Below are 18,829 nucleotides of genomic sequence, written 5' to 3' on the forward strand. Positions count from 1 at the left end.
AATCGTCGTTTTACTGACGAAATACGAAAACGATATACTTTAAATTATAATTTGATTAAAACGATTTCAATAAACGCAATTCCTTTGTTCTCGTATATTACATCAAACTAGACATGCCGAGAGGGCGGATGCAAAGCGCATGTGCAATTTGCAAGGGGCAATCAATATGGCCGGTAAGAGCATCGGTGACTCAGTGGTCAAGCACTTGACTTGCAATCTGCAGGTCCTGGGTTCGAGTCCCACGATGTACCAATGTGTTTTTCGATTTCCGATTTACATATGTACATTTATCCGATGTTCTTACGGTGAAGGAAAACATCATGATGCAACCTGCACATATCTGAGAAGAAATTCAATGATATGTGTGAAGTCAACCAACCCGCACTTGGCCAGCGTGGTTGACTATGGCCTCATCATCCTTAACTTAGGGTAGGCTCCGAGCCTCTCGGTGGGGACATATAGTGAGCTGATGATGATGATGATGAATCAATATGGCCTGCAGACACGGACCGGACAAATTTTACCGCCTTTCTCGTCATGCGCTTTGCAGCAATCTACGCAGTTAGGTTAAACAAAGAGCCTACCTTTAGTCTAGCGTCCTTTCATAAAGCGCATGTGCAAATGCAAAAGCAATCGATGCAGCAACCTGACCTCCGATTGGTCCGCCCTAATTAATGTTGAGCATAATGTTGACTGTGAGTTTCCACTGACGAAACACGCAAAAACATATTGTTATTTGCTTCTTCAAAGACAAGACAAGGAATGTGTTATGTATTTACTTCGGCAATGGAAATTTACAATAACAAACAAATCGCAATAAATGTGGCACGTTTAAAATAAAACCAACTTGACATTAATTAAAAAAACCTTCATTGCGTCTTACATTTCGTAAATACTTTAAACCAGTTTGTACAACTAAAAATAACAAAACAATTAAAGGTCTTTATAAACGTGGTTATATTATTGGTTTACTTTAAGAATCGTCGTTTTACTGACGAAATACGAAAACGATATACTTTAAATTATAATTTGATTAAAACGATTTCAATAAACGCAATTCCTTTGTTCTCGTATATTACATCAAAATAGGATATGCCGAGAGGGCGGATGCAAAGCGCATGTGCAATTTGCAAGGGGCAATCAATACGGCCGGTGAGAGCATCGGTGACTCAGTGGTCAAGCACTTGAATTACAATCTGCAGGTCCTGGGTTCGAGTCCCGCCATGTACCAATGTGTTTTTCGATTTCCGATTTACATATGTACCTACAAATTCCTTTGCATCGACTTTAATTATTCATGTTTATTTTGCATTTAAAACTGACCTTTAAAAATTAAAATATCAATTTACCATTATACTGGAATGTTATTATTGTAAGACAAGAAGTTGTTTATATAAATCTTACGTTTAGCAGATACAAAAAAAAGGTCTAGACAGACAGACGGACAACAAAGTAATCCTATATATATATTCGAGATTCCATTTATATAAATATATATAATATATATATAATTGGAATCTCGGAATCGGCTTCAACGATTTTCATAAAATTTAGTATATAGGGGGTTTCGGGGGCGATAAATCGATCTAGCTAGGAATCATTTTTAGAAAATATCATTTTATTCGTGTTTATCCATAATCAACTTAAACATAAACTTAACTTTTTCCATCGGTAAGATCGAAAAATAATATAGAATAACTATTCATATTTCATCATTTTATTAGTAATTCGTACTTAAATATAATTTCCAAAAAACACAATTTGAAAAAATAAAAGAATACCGAGCAAAGCGGTCGGTCATCCAGGTACTTCTAGTTATAGGACACACATTGACTTTTTTGTTAGAATATTACTCTGTTTCAAACATCCATCCCACATTATATGTTGTACAGATTGTCACGATATATGTAACAACGCCGAGGAATATGGAATAAAACTACAATTACATATGTTTTTAAATAAATGAAAATATTAATATTATTATTTTCATTTTTATTTAAATTAAGTTTTATTGACGAAATACGAAAATTTTTCCTAAACCAGCGGTCGCCCGCAACTCCGTCTGCGCGGAGTTAAAAAGAACATAATTAGTAGCCTATGTGTTCTTCCAAACTGTGTTATATGTATGCCAAAGTTCATCGAGATGCGTTATGCCATTCTGGAGATACCTTCGAGCATCCATCTAAACATTCGCATTTATAATATTAGTAAGAAGTAAGATATAATTTCAAAATGCGCCATTCCTTTGTTCTCGTATATTCCATCAAATTAGGACATGCCGAGAGGGCGGATGCAAAGCGCATGTGCAATTTGCAAGGGGCAATCAATATGGCCTGCAGACACGGACCGGCCAAATTTTACTGCCTTTCTCGTCATGCGCTTTGCAGCAATCTACGCAGTTAGGTTAAACAAAGAGGCTACCTTTGTAGTCTAGCGTCCTTTCATAAAGCGCATGTGCAAATGCAGAAGCAATCGATGCAGCAACCCGTCCTCCCATTGGACCACCCTAATTAATGTTGAGATTAATGTTTTCTGTGAGTTTCCACTGACGAAGCACGCTAAAACATATTGTTATTTGTTTCATCAAAAGAATGAGATGATTGCATGTGGCATACCAGAAGATATTGTAAAAATGATAGCCTCACGGAACGTTTTAATAAGCGACGTGAAGGCTATCATTTTATAGTGAAACTAACAACTCATGATATGTCATTTTCTGCACGTAACAACGTGATTAGTGATACCAGATGTTTTCAATGAAAATGAATTTTCTAAGCCATAATCATTGTGAGGTTTAGTTCAATGCCAAAACGCAATCTGTTTTTGATAAATATTTTTGTCTGAGAAATTAAAAATATTTCTAAGGATTTATGAATGCAGCAAATATGAATGTTGTTATTTAAATAAATATAAAATTTAAGTACTCCTCATATGGACCCTATTACGCAACGCGAAGCAAGAATGGCGAAAGGAATTGGTAGTCGATACAAAGTCAATTCCTAAACGAACAACTAGTTTTACAAGTCAGGCGACCTAGATTTGTTAAATAATTTAAGCTAACGAGAATTTACTCGCTTGATGGGGGCTAAGGACATTGTAGATAAATTCGCAAAACATTCGCATAATTGAAAATTAAGAGTACGCCATCAGACTTATTATAAATGTTTGGTATTGACCCAAGACCAAGGACTAACAACACAACGATTGTTATTGTTAGAAGCTAAAACTAAATTTATAAAGACAAAGTGAAAGCTGACCTTAATACGCGGTTTACATCTAACCACATTATAAAGGAATATATATTTCTAAACATATTTACAATTATTACTTACTACTAACATATTAATATTACAATCTATTTAAAGGATATTTTTTGTCAAGGTTGTAAAATTTTTGTATAAATAATTATGCCTTATGACTATAGATATAGTACAACACCTAGGTAATAGCAAATATTAAATTTTTCTATCTTTCAACGATAGTTTTTTTTTACCCAACTGTCAAAACGATAATGTTTTATGAATGGTAATGTTTGTTATATTCCTTCTCCGAATATTATACAGCTAGTAATTAGCTAGCAAGCAAATACAGAGGTCTACGCTCCGAATAAGATTCTATCCCATTTGGTGTCGAGACCCTTGGTCCGTGGGGTCCTAGCGCTGGCTTTTTAAGGAAATATCAAAAAAGTTAGTCGACACCACAGGGGACCGAAGAGCTGGTAGCAACCTTAACAACACAAAGGGGACACTTAGGAACAAAGAATTAGTATAGATATTCAAAGGGGGAACGCTGCCAGTATCTTTGGAACCTTGCCTAAAGGGACTCCTTTTAATAATATATTTTAGTTAATTATTTGTTTGTAATATTTTGGCAGAGCATCTTAGGGGTCAAGTAATTGACTTGTAATCTACAGGTCCTAGGTTCGAATCCTGTAATGTAGCAATGTGTTTTTTAATATCCGATTTACATATGTACACTTATCCGGCGTTCTTACGGTGAAGGAAAACATCGTGATGCAACCTGCACAACATATCTGAGAAGAAATTCAAAGATATGTGTGAAGTCAACTGAGCTGCACTTGGCCAGCGTGGTTGACTATGGCCTAGTCACCCCTAACTTAGGGTAGGCTCCGAGCCCCTCTGTGGAGACGTATAGGGAACTGACGATGATGAATATTTTATTTAATATCCTAGAATTAAGACTCATTTTATTCATATTAGAAATATAATAATATATTGTACATAATTAAAACTAGAAATGTAGTAGCCAGTACTTTGTTTTGTTTTAAATTACAGTATTCTATTCAAATAAAATGTAACTGCGTATCTGTGTAGGTAGTGCCTGGACAGCTCAATACTAACATTCAATGCGCATGCCCGAGCTTCCAACGGCGGACCGAATCTGTTACGTTCCTGTTGTGGAAACTCGAAGGCGGGCCGAATTTGGTCACTAAATTCTTTTCGAAACCAAATAATAATTGTTATTAACTTAACTTGACTTACGAGATCAAAGGAACACTTGTAATGATGTATTAATCGTATTTAAAATTAGTTCGATTCTAAAAAAATTGGTCTTTTAACACTTCTTTAGGATCAATGAAAATCATCGTCAGTATACGACCCCACAGAGGGTCTCGGAGCCGACCTTCAGTTAGGGTTGACTATCATCACGATGTTTACCTTTACTGCTTTAAATTGAGAATGCAATGACACGTGTATTGATCGTGAATATTGTTTCTATTTTATCAAAAATCTATCTAATATTATTAATACGAATGTTTGGATATATGGATGGATGGATGTTACAAGGTATCTCCAGAACGGTTCAACAGTAAAGAATACATGTAGAACATGTAGAAAATAGTCATAAAGAACACAGATACTACTAAGTTTTTTTTAATACCGCGCGGACGAAGTCGCGTGTGACAGCTAGTAGTATACACTTATGTATTCAAGGACGTTATAAATATATTTTAATGGTTGTAAAATTCTATATATCTATTAAATATTAAATATTTCAAATGAGTATTATTAGGAATCTCTACAATTCGAAACATGTCAAATTGAAATCTTCAGTAAGTGAAAAAAATTGCGTTTCCTATTTATATTTTACACCTTTAAAAACTCGACATCTCGAATTATTAAGACATGATAGAACAGCCAACAAGCCGGGACTCACAAATGTTTATAGAGCTTAATGAAGAAGAATTAATTAACTGTGTATAAAATCGAGTAGTACTTGAAATATTAGATGTTAACATGCAAAGCGCGGTGTGGCAATCGATGGGGGAGGCCTACGTCCATCATCATCATCATCATCAGCTCACTATACGTCCCCACCGAGGGGCTCGGCCTACGTCCAGCAGTGGATAAATTTAGAATGATTATGATGATGATGATGACATAAAGCCCATGCCCAAGCTTCAAAGGCGGTCCGAATCTGGCATGATGATGTATTGTAATATTAGGTACCACATATTTTTATGACCAGATATCATCGTCTGATAAGTTAGACAATTAATAAAGTTTTTTTTTATTATTTGATTAAACATAGTATTATTTTTGCATTATTTTCTTGACAAATTTAATAAAATAATTGTATCTCAATATAACTAATTCATAATTGTACCAAATTCACGTTCATCCGTTGCAGCAAATATCTTAAAAAGGGTACGAAACTATCGCTCCAAGTACTTAATTAGCAAGAAAAAGTGATGTACACTTAATTCTACAACTACTGGTATTATAATTATGATATTTTCTTATCACTCTGCAGCATATTTTTAATATAAAATGAATCCTTTGTTTCTTTCTATTTTGCCCTTTCAATAACATCATAGAATCTAGTTGTTCATCACGCCACTGTATTGATTGGCACTTCGCACATGCGCCGTAGACGATAGAATTATCTAGAAGGTTATTATTATAATGCGCTTGGTAACTGCGTATATTCGCAAATATTGATTGCCTCCTCCCTCGTCTGCACATGCGCCTCAGCTACAGAATCCTCTAGAAGCCTTTGTCTATTTTAGGATCCTTAACAACTGCGCAAACTCGAAATCACGTGACCGAAGACGGTAAAATTTGGCATACGAATTACATCCGAAACGAGAGGCCGGCCGAATCTGTCTAGATTTAAATCGGGATGAACAAGATCGTATAAAAATAAATATCATAGCATAAAAAAAGGTCGAATGACGGATTGGCATCCGTTAAAACTAAGATGTAATACGAATCGTCTTCGTCTCAATTAGTAGTATAAGTATCTAGGTATACTTGGATGTATTCGAAGGGATATGGTAAACAAATAGTAACAGTGGTGCAAAAATTGCAATTATTTTGTTAATAGTATTATATATCGTTTTCGTATTTCGTCAGTAAAACGACGATTCTTCTAGCAAACTAATAATCATCATCAGCTCACTATACGTCCCCACTGAGGGGCTCGGAGCCTACCCTAAGTTAAGGGTGATTAGGCCATAGTCAACCACGCTGGCCAAGTGCGGGTTGGTTGACTTCACACATATCTTTGAATTTCTTCTCAGATATGTGCAGGTTGCATCACGATGTTTATAATTCATTCTTCCGTCAGTATAAAACAGAAGTACATAGGAATCAATTAATTACTCTATTAATTTTAGTTAAATGATATATAAACACGGCTAAACACTCACGTATATACTTGAGTGTTACGGCTAAACGTGTTTATATATTTTATCAATTTAGTATAATGTCTCACGAAAGTTTGAATAATAATTAATATATAAATGCGAATGTTTAGATCAGTGGTTCCCAAGCTTATTTTGTCTACTGCCCACTTTGAGAATAAATATTTTTTTAGCGCCCCCATATTTTCACATATTTAAAAACCATTATAACTTCAAATTAAATTAATTAATTATTGTGACCTATACATGTATGTTAAAGGAGAATTCTAAACGAAACTTTTACTATAACCCGCAACTTGAAACCTGCAGCGCCCACAAGGGAGCGTTATCGCCTACTTTGGGAAAGACTGGTTTAGATGGATGGGTTTATTTTTGTTAAAAGATATATTCAGAACGGCTGCGTGAATTCCGCTGAAATTTGGCATATATGTATAACATAGTCTAGAAGAGCACATAGGCTACAAATTAAGGTTTTTTTTAGTTACGCGCGGACGTAGTCGCGGGGGATAACTATATTATGATATATCTCGTCATATTTTACAGGTCATATATTATCTTACTTCTTATTAATAATTATAAATGTGAAAGTTTATACGCATGGATTTATGGATGTTTGTTAGAACGGAACGGCTCAACAGATGTCGCTAGAACACAGTTTGAAAGAATACATTTGCTACTTACTAAGTTTTATTCGACTTCAAAAAGGAAGAGGTTATCAATTCCTCTTTATTTTGATGCTTGCCAGTGAGTTTCATATTTTTATTAATTTTTAAACCGTCTAGAAGATCAGCAGATTTTGAGTTTAAGTTCAAAATGCGTTACAAAAATTAACGACGTTTTTGCTTTCTTCGCTTACGTAGGCTATATTTAGGGTCTAAATAAAAATTAAATATGGAAGAAGTGTAGCTTTGATATTCGTTAAATATCCGCGATAGCATTTATCTTAAATGGGTTTCTCGTAATAACCATTTTTTCTTTACAAACATCAATTAAATTTACGAGTTACTTCCGACGCTATTATCCGAGTTCAGTTTTAACGCTTACTTAAAAAAAGACAATAGAATTTAATGTAGATTATATTTGCCTTTTGGACTATATTATTCTGATTGTTTAGCAGTTATTGAAAGAATAAATTAATCGAAATAAAAAATGCAACGGCGCGTAACTAAGAAGAAGAGCACAACTTTGCTATCTTAGCTTACATAGCTCAAACTATATGACCTACATAAAATGACGCATCAACGTATTGTAGATCCGTAAATTGGCTAAATAAAAGTCCTGGGTGGGATATGTCTATCATCTAAGGATCTCTCATCAATCAAAATGCATACGAATAACAGCTTATCCAAATAAATGGGTATGAAGGCTAGAGTATTAAGCGTATATTACCCTTTCAAATTATATAATCAACTATATATTAAAAGATTAAAAAAGGAAGATGCGCGTAATGTAAAATATGCAACAGCGGCGCGCCAATCACAGAATTAAATTCTCGCGACGATATATAACTTCATTGCTTTTTAATTAGTAAACCGATTGTTATAATTATATCCTTATTTAAAAGCTGATGGTTTTTATGTAGTCCATGTTAATTTAGCAAGTATATAGGAAGATAGATAAGATAGGACATGAACTATATTGATTATGTTCTCGTTATGTTACTTGTTGAAGAACTACATGATACTGTTTGGAAATATATTTTAGTGTTTCGAATAAATCTATTGTATTTAATTTAGCAATGTTCTTATTAAGATGTTCCGATAAATACAACAGAATTCTTAAATATAGCAGGTAGCTATGACTGCTGAATTTCTTAATTTTTTATTTATGAATTATCTACTAATTTAACAGGAGAGTCATTTTCTTTGTTTGTCTTATTTCAGACCTCATATGTATAAGGAAGCAAATTAGTAATCAAATTGAAATTTACAAAAAAAGTGAGAAAAAAACAAAAAAAATTATTATAGAAAAAAAGAAAACCGACTTTAGTTGAATCCCAAGGTAGGAACTTAAACATAAATAGTCAAGACATCTCAGATATAAAATAATGACTTCGAAATGACAATAATTGTGCAATATACACATACATATTGCAAGAAAAAACTTTCTTACATTCGAGGATATACATTAAATTATTTTATTATAATACGTTGTAGTGCATTTTAACGGCGACGAGACACCTAGGGCGTGCCTGTCTCTCCGCTGTATTGATTGGAAATTCGCACATGCGCCATGTCGCTAACAGATTTATCTAGAAGGCTGGTATTGTAATGTCCCTGGCAACTGCGTATATTCGCAAATCGTATGATCCGAGGGAGACAACTACTTTTGGCCGTCCTTGTCTGCCGGGATATTGATTGCCGCCGCCCACGTCTGCACATGCGCCTAACAGCTATAGAATCATCTAGAAGCCTTTGTCTATTTTAGTGTCCTTAACAAACTGCGTACACTCGAAATCGCATGATCAGAAAGACGGTAAAGTTTGGCATACAATTTACAATCAAAACCAGAGGCCGGCCGAATCTGGCCGTTCTTCGAACATTGATGGACTATTTGAGAACAAAGGAGTATAACCAATGCCTTATAATATTTTTCTTTGTGTTTTTTTCTTTAACGGCGTTATGTTTTAATTTCATCTTTATAGAATTAATGTCGCTAAGTGCTTGCACTTTACATAAGTTTACTATATGTCAATTCCTTTGTTCCTTCCATATTATTTTGTCCTACTATCTATCCATCCTGCCTGAATAGGAACAACTAGTTAGTTTATGGCAGCTAAATTAATACTTTTTAGTCCCTTTGTGTGGATTTTTTTAATAAAGAAATAAAATAATGACAAGTTCTTGTATTTGTAAACCATAATTAAAACATACTGTCACAAACATTTCAAGCTAACCGCTAACCAAAGTCATAATTAAATAGGAAAGTGGAGGAAGTTAAAGAGTCTGAGAAAAAATAGAAACGAGATGATGAGGAAACAAACCACAGATCTATTAATTCGCCTCATAAAAAAAAACTATTAGCCATCTAGCTTATAAAGTTTTTTTTTGCACCAGCATGAGAACACGTAGATATCTCCAAAACCAATCGCTAAGCAACGCCAACAGCAGTATACTTTATAGCAAAATTAAGAACACACAAAATTACAAACCATTAGAAACCAGTGTCCACGTTATCTACCAAAGTACATTTATATTCAATTGAGTTATTTTATAGAAGAACTGATTTTATGATACATTTGATAACGCAAACAAAGGACGCGATGAAAATGGAACTATAATATAGTTGCATCTTACTTCTTACTTATATTATAATCTTGCTAATATTATAAATACGAATGTTTAGATGGATGGATGTTTGTTTGAAGGTATATTCAGAAAAGCTCCATGGATCTCGCTGAAACTTAGCATTGATGTAGAACGTAGCCTGGAAGAACACATAGGCTACTATTTTTTTTAATTCTGCGCGGGCGACAGCTAGTTTTGCATGTTATGGTTTTCCTTATTTTTTTAATTATAAATCTTGTACAGTAGATAAAGGTCGATTGATCACGTTTGTGGCATTAAAAAAGTAATTGCAATGCCAGTATTTATTTAAAGGTGAAGTAAAAAAAATGCTAATTTATTTTTAAAATTTGTGTTTATTTATTGGTGATATATTGCGCAAACAGCCAGCCATTTAACTCGCAATGCGTACGTTGTTTACCACAATCTAAAAAAAAATAGCACAAAGCATTTTACGTAACTAGTAGCAATTTTTCCATTTGCACCGGAATTTAAGCATTGTTCACTACTAATTATTGATTAAAGCTAATTTTAAAGCAATAGATGATATTTGAAGACGGGATTTTGACAAGGTTTACCTTAATTGAGCAAGAGCCATCTTAATTCGCAATAATAAAATTATTAAAAACATCAGCAATCCTTAATATCAAATTCACAAGTATCCAATCGGCAAATACGCTAGCCATTGTGTTACAGAGTAAAGAAGGTGAGAAAAGAGGATACTGAAATGGACTACAACTAAATAGTTTTAAATGTAACGTTTTATAAATATGAGTAAACAAAAAATAGTTAGCAAGCAATAATGTTGTGACAGTCTTAAAATATCTGAAAAAAAAATATTGTCTATGGAACCGTTTACCCTGCCGAAGCATGTGAATGCTTTATCTCTGTTTTTCCATAAAGAATGAAAGAGATGGCAATATACTATTTCGCACTCCATACTAGTATTGTAGAATGTCAAAAGAATGTTGTTTTTCGACATAAAGTATGTATATTTATTATTGTCGGAGACCTTTATAAAAACATTCGTTTATTTTCATCGCTATTCAGGTTTTTGGTAGTCGAGATTAATTGCATGAATCACATATCATGGAAAATTATTGAGGCATATTGTTCCATTTATTCATTGTGTTACATTTATTCTTTAAAGATGTAGAATATAATATTGATAGAATATTGTGGATAGCGTCAGACTTGTAAATCTTGATCTTCAAATCGATAAAAACGAAATCTCTTTATACATATGAAAATATAATTAATAAATCGGAATACACTACCGGCCAAAATTCTCGTCTTCACCAATATTTTTAACTTCGCTTTATACGTAAATAAAATTCCATTTACATTGAATGATATTTATTACATATGTTTTTCTTTGAGTATTAGTTATGTACATTTTTCATAGTTCATTTTATAAATTGTATTTACTAATAATACGTATAATGATAGAGAATTATTTGGCCGAAAATATGACGATTATAGCTTTGTAAAATTAAAAAAAATAAAGTGTATCTATTTAAGATTGATTAGTTTGACAATTTATTTGACAATTCACTAGGTATAGGTTGAATAAAATCGTTTTTTTGACCATTGTTGTCATAGAACTTGCAATCGAAAATTTCCTGATTTTTATTCTGAATTACAATCTAAATGAAATTGTTTCTTTCTATTTATACTTTTTCCTTCCTAACTACATAAAGTAAAAAAGGAAACCAAAAATGTTTTTTTTTGTAACCTTAGAAATGTATTTTTTGATTAATTGTGCGATACGTAGCCAAATAACTGTATTAAATTCAAAAATTAATAAAATACCTAAATTATAGTACCCATTTGTTAGATTAATTTCATAAAATCGATACTCGATAGTTCACAGTTATTCATTGTGTTCGTACGACTGACACTATGACAACCGTCCATTAAATACAACATTAATCCTCATACAAAATTAATTCGATACTTCGTAAGTGCCATTTGTCAAACTAATGTATCTTAAACAGACACACTATAGTGAAAATTCATGCTCATTTACTTCGACTATAGCGAAACGGAATAGGATAAGAGCTAGCGCGCTCAAAATTCAGCTACTTTTCGAGGCGAGTGAGATAAATATGATAATAAAACATGTTCATGATGACACGTAAAACTGTTACGTCTTTACTAACGTATACTGACGCAAAAATTTACTCACTCACTCGAGCAAGAAAGCAAGCAATTTTAAGAATTATAGTTCGCTTCTATTATATAGAAGGGAAGACACGCGTTTGAGAGGTCCTTCTTTGAATATTCAAAGATCAAATCTCACGATTTTCGCATTTTCAATGTATGTATGTGTGATTTCATTGAATTGTCATAACTTTGATGTGGTTTTTAGACGATTTTACTTTATAAGCCACTTTTTAAATTAGAAATGCAGGTATTAAAATTTGTACGGAGGGAAACTTTTTTAACTTTTTGTTTTCTTATTTCCACTTATATGGGGACTTTTTCGATTAAAATTGACGTTTGCCAAATATGGCAGAAAATCTATATTTACACGTATCAGATCTACAATAGTCATATAATCGACCAAAAAAAGGAGTTCCCATGTCATAATTTCGAACTTATTTAGCGTTTTTAGTTTTAGACCCTTAGCCCTTAATTTTTACTCTTTTTGCATTCTTGTTTTCGATGGCCATATTAAGACCAGTAATGGATGCGGTTTCCATCTGGAAAAGAAAATATGAATTAATATTTGTTATATAATATAAATTGTTTTAAAGCAATTTTAGTACAACACATAACACATAAAACTTACCTTAGGATAAAATAAAAAATACAATATTTTCAGCTGCATTATTTACACTTTTTAACTAATTTACTGAACATATCACTATAACAACAAAAAAAATATAACTCTTGCTTCATTTTCATGAGACCCCATTCTCTTGAATCTAAATCGAATGAGAACGAATTTCATCTGTCTCATTAAAAGAACAAAATAAAAAGACACACACATAAAGTCGCTACATGCATTTTCTACATTACGATATTTTTTGACATATAATTTTGGCCAATAGTGTAACATCGATTTAAAACATAAAAGCATCGCGCATCCATTCTGCACACAATAAATTAGTTACTTCGGGAATACATTTAAATTAATAAATTATTATTTTTAAAATATTTTTGGTGACTTTATATTATAATATTTATTTTTATTATAGTTTTTTTACATTTTAAATTCATTAATAATAACATGTTTTATTAAAAAAAAACACACTTATTTTAAAGTGTGCAAACAAAGCAAGGTCGTACATGAATTTATTTGAGCATTTTAGAGTTTTATGCATTTATGCAACGTATTGGCAATCGTCGAGACATTTTAAATTGTATTTGAATTTTAATATCATAATAAAAATAACAATTTGTTTTTTCAACTATAGAAACAGTTCGCGCGCAGCTATATTGGTATTGTTATACAACATATAACATTATTACATAATTTATATATTTAAATAAACATAAGGAAAATTAATAACAGTTAAAAATAACAGCTATATAATATTTTTCGGATGTTTATCCGAGAAATATCGGTTAACATCAAATATGTTCACAATTACGTAAAAAGTAAAAAAATACAAAATCTTTGCTATTACTTTAAAACCACAAGCTAGTTATAACAATATGCAAGAATATAAAAAAAAATGGATGCGCGATGCCTTAAAATAACCTTATGAATTAGACTTACCAAGATCAGTTGTGTGGCTGCTAAATTCCAAGTATTGAAGATTGCGAAGATTTTGGAGCACTGTGAACAAAGAACTAAATATAGACGAGGATATTATAAGGCAGATGTAGGGGTTGCGGACGTGTCACGCGAGGGGCGCATGTCCGAACGGAGCTTGTCAAGGATTTTTGTTACGCACATGCGCCATTTTATCGATCGCGATGCAATGCAAATGCAAATGCATAAGCTTTTAAACTTATCTTTCCCTGTGGTTATTTAAGTTATAACAATAACTCAGTAGCGCCCTCAAGTCAAAAGAATACCACAAAATCATTGTCAGACTATGGCTGTCTTGTCATGCCTCGTCTCGGGTGTCATTATAACATAGGTTACAGTTAATCCAAAAGTTAACTTCGTTAATCGTCAATTAAGAATTTGCTTCATTAATCGATAAAGCGTTAAATTCCCGAAAATGTTATGCAAGTTAAAGTTAATCATTTAAAACTTATACTACTATTGGGCAAAGGGAAATGTGTAAAATAAATAGAACGATAAATGAAGACGAATTAAACACACATGTATATTGAGTTTACAATTTGACACTTATTATGGGAACACTTATTACAAAAATTAATATCACTATACACATAATAATATTATTTCTCTAAAACATGTATTCGATGTTATTCTCATTTTGTCTGATTCTAGCTTATAATTCACGGTCGTCTACACATAGCGCGCGCGCACGACCGACTATTAGAAGGGTTGGAGCCATAAATCTATTGAATTCGTTATCGCGCTCTGGCTGCGACTGCCAAGGTAGTCCTTTGTTCATATTTAAAAAAAAATTTACAATTATTTATGGTACATTATTTTTAAGTCCTTAACATTTGTTCTGTGATTTTGGTGGTCCAACCAGCTTTTCCCCAATCGCTTTAAATGGTGTTGATCTACCAACCTCCGATTTTAAGTACCTCAGTTCACGCGTCCATTTTGACGGTGGTGGTAACCGGAATGTGAAAACCCTAATAAATGCAGGTTGGATCAAATGGCGATAGGTAACAGTAACATCGTTCCGTGTGTACTGCAAAGGATTGGAACAAGTTGCCGGCTTCAGTTTTTTCATCCAAGTATGACGTGGGGGCCTTTAAGAGTAGAGGGAATGGATTTTAATTAAGCTAGAGTGTACTATCTTTCGGCCACATCATCAGTTAATATCAGGTGGGAGCGTGGTCAAACGCTAGCTTATTGGATATATAAAATAGGTCACCGGTGAGACTAGTGATCCAGTGCCACTCAAGTTAATGGCGTTGATTTCCAAGTCGATCGTAAGACCTGTCGTATTGTACGGAGTTAAATGTTGAGCCAACAAGGTTTCGGATGAAAGAAGGTTGCAGGTAGCTGAAATGCGTTTGCTAAGAAGCATGCATGGTGTAAAAAGAAAGGGTAAAGTTAAGAATGTGTAAATTAGAGAAAGTTTGTAGTAGTATGGATTGTATGAAAGAGAGTATGCGTAGGAAGGGGGTGAATTCAGATATGACGGCTGACACAGATGTATGAAGGAGTAGTATATATACTGAGCAGACCCTTCGTAGGGATAGGGGCAAATTTATGAAATGAAAAACGTCAGTAATAAACAGATAAATTTGCAACCCCATTGTTGTTGAGGAATGTTTATTACATACACATTTTTCGTCTTTTGGATTCAAAAATGAATTAAATTTATTTTTCCTCGTTTCTGTATCTACCAAGTGGTAGTATAATGAACACTTGATAATTTTGGCTTAAAAAGTTAATGGCTCTTACACCTCACGTATTAGACGAAGTGAAAAAATATAAATATAGTATACTGATTTCGAATCTCCTGTTAATTTTATAACAAACTTTTTTCAGACAAAAAGTGGAGTTAAACTAATGTAAACCGGTTTAAATGTGAATTAAGTCTATTAAAGACTGAAATATTTTGTGAAGTAATTAATAAAATTTGAAAAGCTCTAGCTCCTAAACAACGCAACATTAGGTAAACGTAAGTTTGGTTAAATTCAGTCATCAATATCATTATTTTCGAATAAGGAATCTTACTATGGGAAGGAATCTTACTACTTCGTTGTTCACGTCTTTCCCAGAAGCTTTGTATAACATGCATCACACTCACATGTGCACTTCGCACTTCCAGCAATTCAGTTACCGAACATAGCCGAACTTACGAGCGTGGTGTGGCTTCAACAAGTATCTTATATTACAATTAGCGAACTAAAATAACCGAAATTGAATTTAAAGGAATTTAACAAGAGCGTTAACACTTTTAAATACTTAAAAATTAATCCGTTAATCAAAATGTTAACTTCATTAATTAAACGATTAATGGATTAACGAATCAATACTCATCTTTGATTATGAGTATAAAAATTATTAGCATATATGTATGTATATGTATAAAACATATATATATTTTGTACAAATCATACAATTTAAATTAGACCCACTTTCCATAGTAAGATTACTTTTGAAATTTGATACACACCATAAGTCCTGAAGATAATGCTATTTTTTAATCAGTACATCAAAGATGTCCGCCACCATAAAATGGCGGATGTCATAATTTTGTACAACCACCTCACCATGGCTAACGAATGAAAGGAATAATACGAGTATCATATACAGCGTGGTAAAGTCAAATATAACAAATTTACGAAAACCTTAAAAATGAATTGCTATGGTGTGTCTATTTAAGATAGATTAGTTTGATAACTAACACCTAAGAAGTATCGAATTAATTTTGGATGATTAACGTTGTACTTAATGAACGGTTGTCATAGTGTCGGGAGTACGCGCATAACGAACAACTATGAACCTTCGAGAATAGTTCTTCTAATCAAATTAATCGATGAAATAAATACTATAATTTAAGTATTTTAACACTTTTCAAATTTCTTTCAGTCATTTGACAAAACATTAATTCCTTTTCTTTTTTGTTTGTCAACAACTCAATTTTTGGTTATATGTTTTATTTCTTTATGTTAATTTTTTTTAGAAAAAAAGATGAAACTGTTAGAAACAATTTCATTCATATAGTAATTTAAAAACCATAATCTGAAAATTTTTGATTGTAAGTTCTATGCGAACAAGCATTGAAAATCGAAAATGTTCATAATTAATTTTACTAAAACTATTTTTAGTGTATTGTCATATGAATTGTCAAACTAATCTATCTTAAATATAGATGCTATAAAAGTAAGAACTGACTTTAAAAAAAAAATATTACTTGTTCATGTGTCTTTCTGTCATTTCTAATAGAACAAACCGCGACAGTAGCGCCCCTTATGACGAAAGAAATGCCAGAAAAAAAATGTCACTTTTGTCATGTTTGGGGATGTTCAGGCATTATTATCTTAATTGTGTTATCACACATGAAAAATAAATAAGATCTTATCGATTTTTTTACCCTTTTTAATATAATTTATTTTCTTACCAGCTTTTAGCGCGCGAAAAAACAGCTTAGTGGCCTATGCATTCTCACAGTCAGTGTTACTGCAAACATCTATACCAAATTTCATTCAGATTTATGCTGCTGATCTGGAGATACCTTCTAGCAATCATATCCATCCATCCAACGAAAGTTTAGTTTACATCGCATTAATAAAAACTATCGCATTTATAATATTAGTAAAAAGTAAAATTATAAACGTCGACGTAACCGACGATTTATGCTTACTGTTTCAAATGTTATGGTGAAATAAGAAATTACTGGATAATAAGAAAAAAATATAAAAAATTAAAAATGATCAAAGAGGGCATTGTAACATATACGGCCTTCTAGATACAAGAAACCGGTAACGTGTAGGTGTTTTATTTTAAAGACCATAGATGTCACTATTTAATACACTAAGATAAAATTTTATTTTGTTGCCCCATAAAGTAAGCAGCAGTATTCAACCAATGCGTCATACCCAAACAGATAATATAGGTTCAGGATAGTATACAAAGTGATAAAGAGAGGCATGGGAGTGGCAGTTGGTCATTTCAATTTTTTATGACCCCTAATGTTTAAATTCGACTAGAGTTTAAAATCACGTGTTGGATGACAGTGTCACGTAGGTATTTTGAACACGTGTCCCAGACGTACCGGTAGCAGGCTGACTAAGACGGTAACAGAACCGTGGCGCCGGGACGGCATGAGATGAATAAGCAGAACACTATCTGTTTTCTCATATCAGCGGACGCATTCGGCATGGCAAGGCTCGTCCGTGCAATACCACGGTTTTGAAGGAGGAACGCATAGGAAGGGGAAATATTGTCTTACGCGTCTCCTTCTCCGGCGATTAAAGGAATACAACGCGTCTGCAATTGCGTCTGTCTATGGACAGCGGTCACTTCGCCAATTCAGCGAATTCAGTATAAAAAAAGAAAACATTCTCAAACAAAATGCATTAAAAAGTAATTTTGTTAGCTTGTCGATTTTTAGTGACTTTGAAGTTCCATTACTATTTTTTTTACATATAGTATTGAAAACAGACAAACGAAAAAGGACAATCTAATTAGTTAGGTAAGTAATATGTACGTAGATTCAAAAAATAAATTTAGAAATGCAGCAGTAACAGCAGATAACCTCTCATCTTTATAAGAACATTACTTAATTGAATAAATTTAGTGTTTCGAAGTGTAACGAAGTAATGCATTGGTCCAAGGATTTAATTCTCTGCAGGCTCAGGCTGCTGTTGCATTTTTCGGATGCGCGTTGCTTTTATTAATCTTTTGATATCTTTCGAGATATTGGTGAGAATTAAATAGTTGCAAAGGCAAATATAATCTGCATTAAATTCTCCTGATAATTAAAAATAATTCCCAAACTACTGGATAACTTTTCAAAACAATGGTACCAAATGACACACAACATCATCGGAATAAAATGAGAGATAATAATGAAAATCGGATAACTAGGAACGGAGTTACAAAGTAGCAAATATAAAAGAAAAATTCCTTCTTTTTGAAGTGGATTGAAACCAAACTTGTCATAAAATCTGTCAACTGGAAATGCATAAATGGGGATATGTTAACTCGTGTATAGTATTCTTATTTTGTTGCTGGAAATTCAATTATTACGCACTAAGGAACCTTTTTAGTACAATTAATAAATTATATTACAAGTATAATTAATAAAACTTCAATTGT

General features: G+C 32.8%; 1 protein-coding gene across 4 annotated transcripts in view; it reads right to left on the reverse strand.

The window, feature by feature from the left end:
• Positions 1–18,829, reverse strand: part of LOC106126280 (tetratricopeptide repeat protein 39B-like) — a 56,199-nt gene that overhangs the window by 28,911 nt on the left and 8,459 nt on the right. For 3 of the 4 annotated variants that reach the window (XM_013323829.1, XM_013323830.1, XM_013323823.1), the window contains exon 2: positions 13,679–13,738. The gene's annotated coding sequence lies outside the window, so the exon portion shown is untranslated. Of the gene's footprint in view, positions 1–13,678; positions 13,739–14,233; positions 14,386–18,829 lie in introns of those variants that run through there. The other variant, XM_013323825.1, reaches the window with a different exon arrangement.

Source organism: Papilio xuthus, unplaced genomic scaffold, assembly GCF_000836235.2.
Source record: "Papilio xuthus unplaced genomic scaffold, Pxut_1.1 DF825017.1, whole genome shotgun sequence".
NCBI lineage: Eukaryota > Metazoa > Arthropoda > Insecta > Lepidoptera > Papilionidae > Papilio > Papilio xuthus.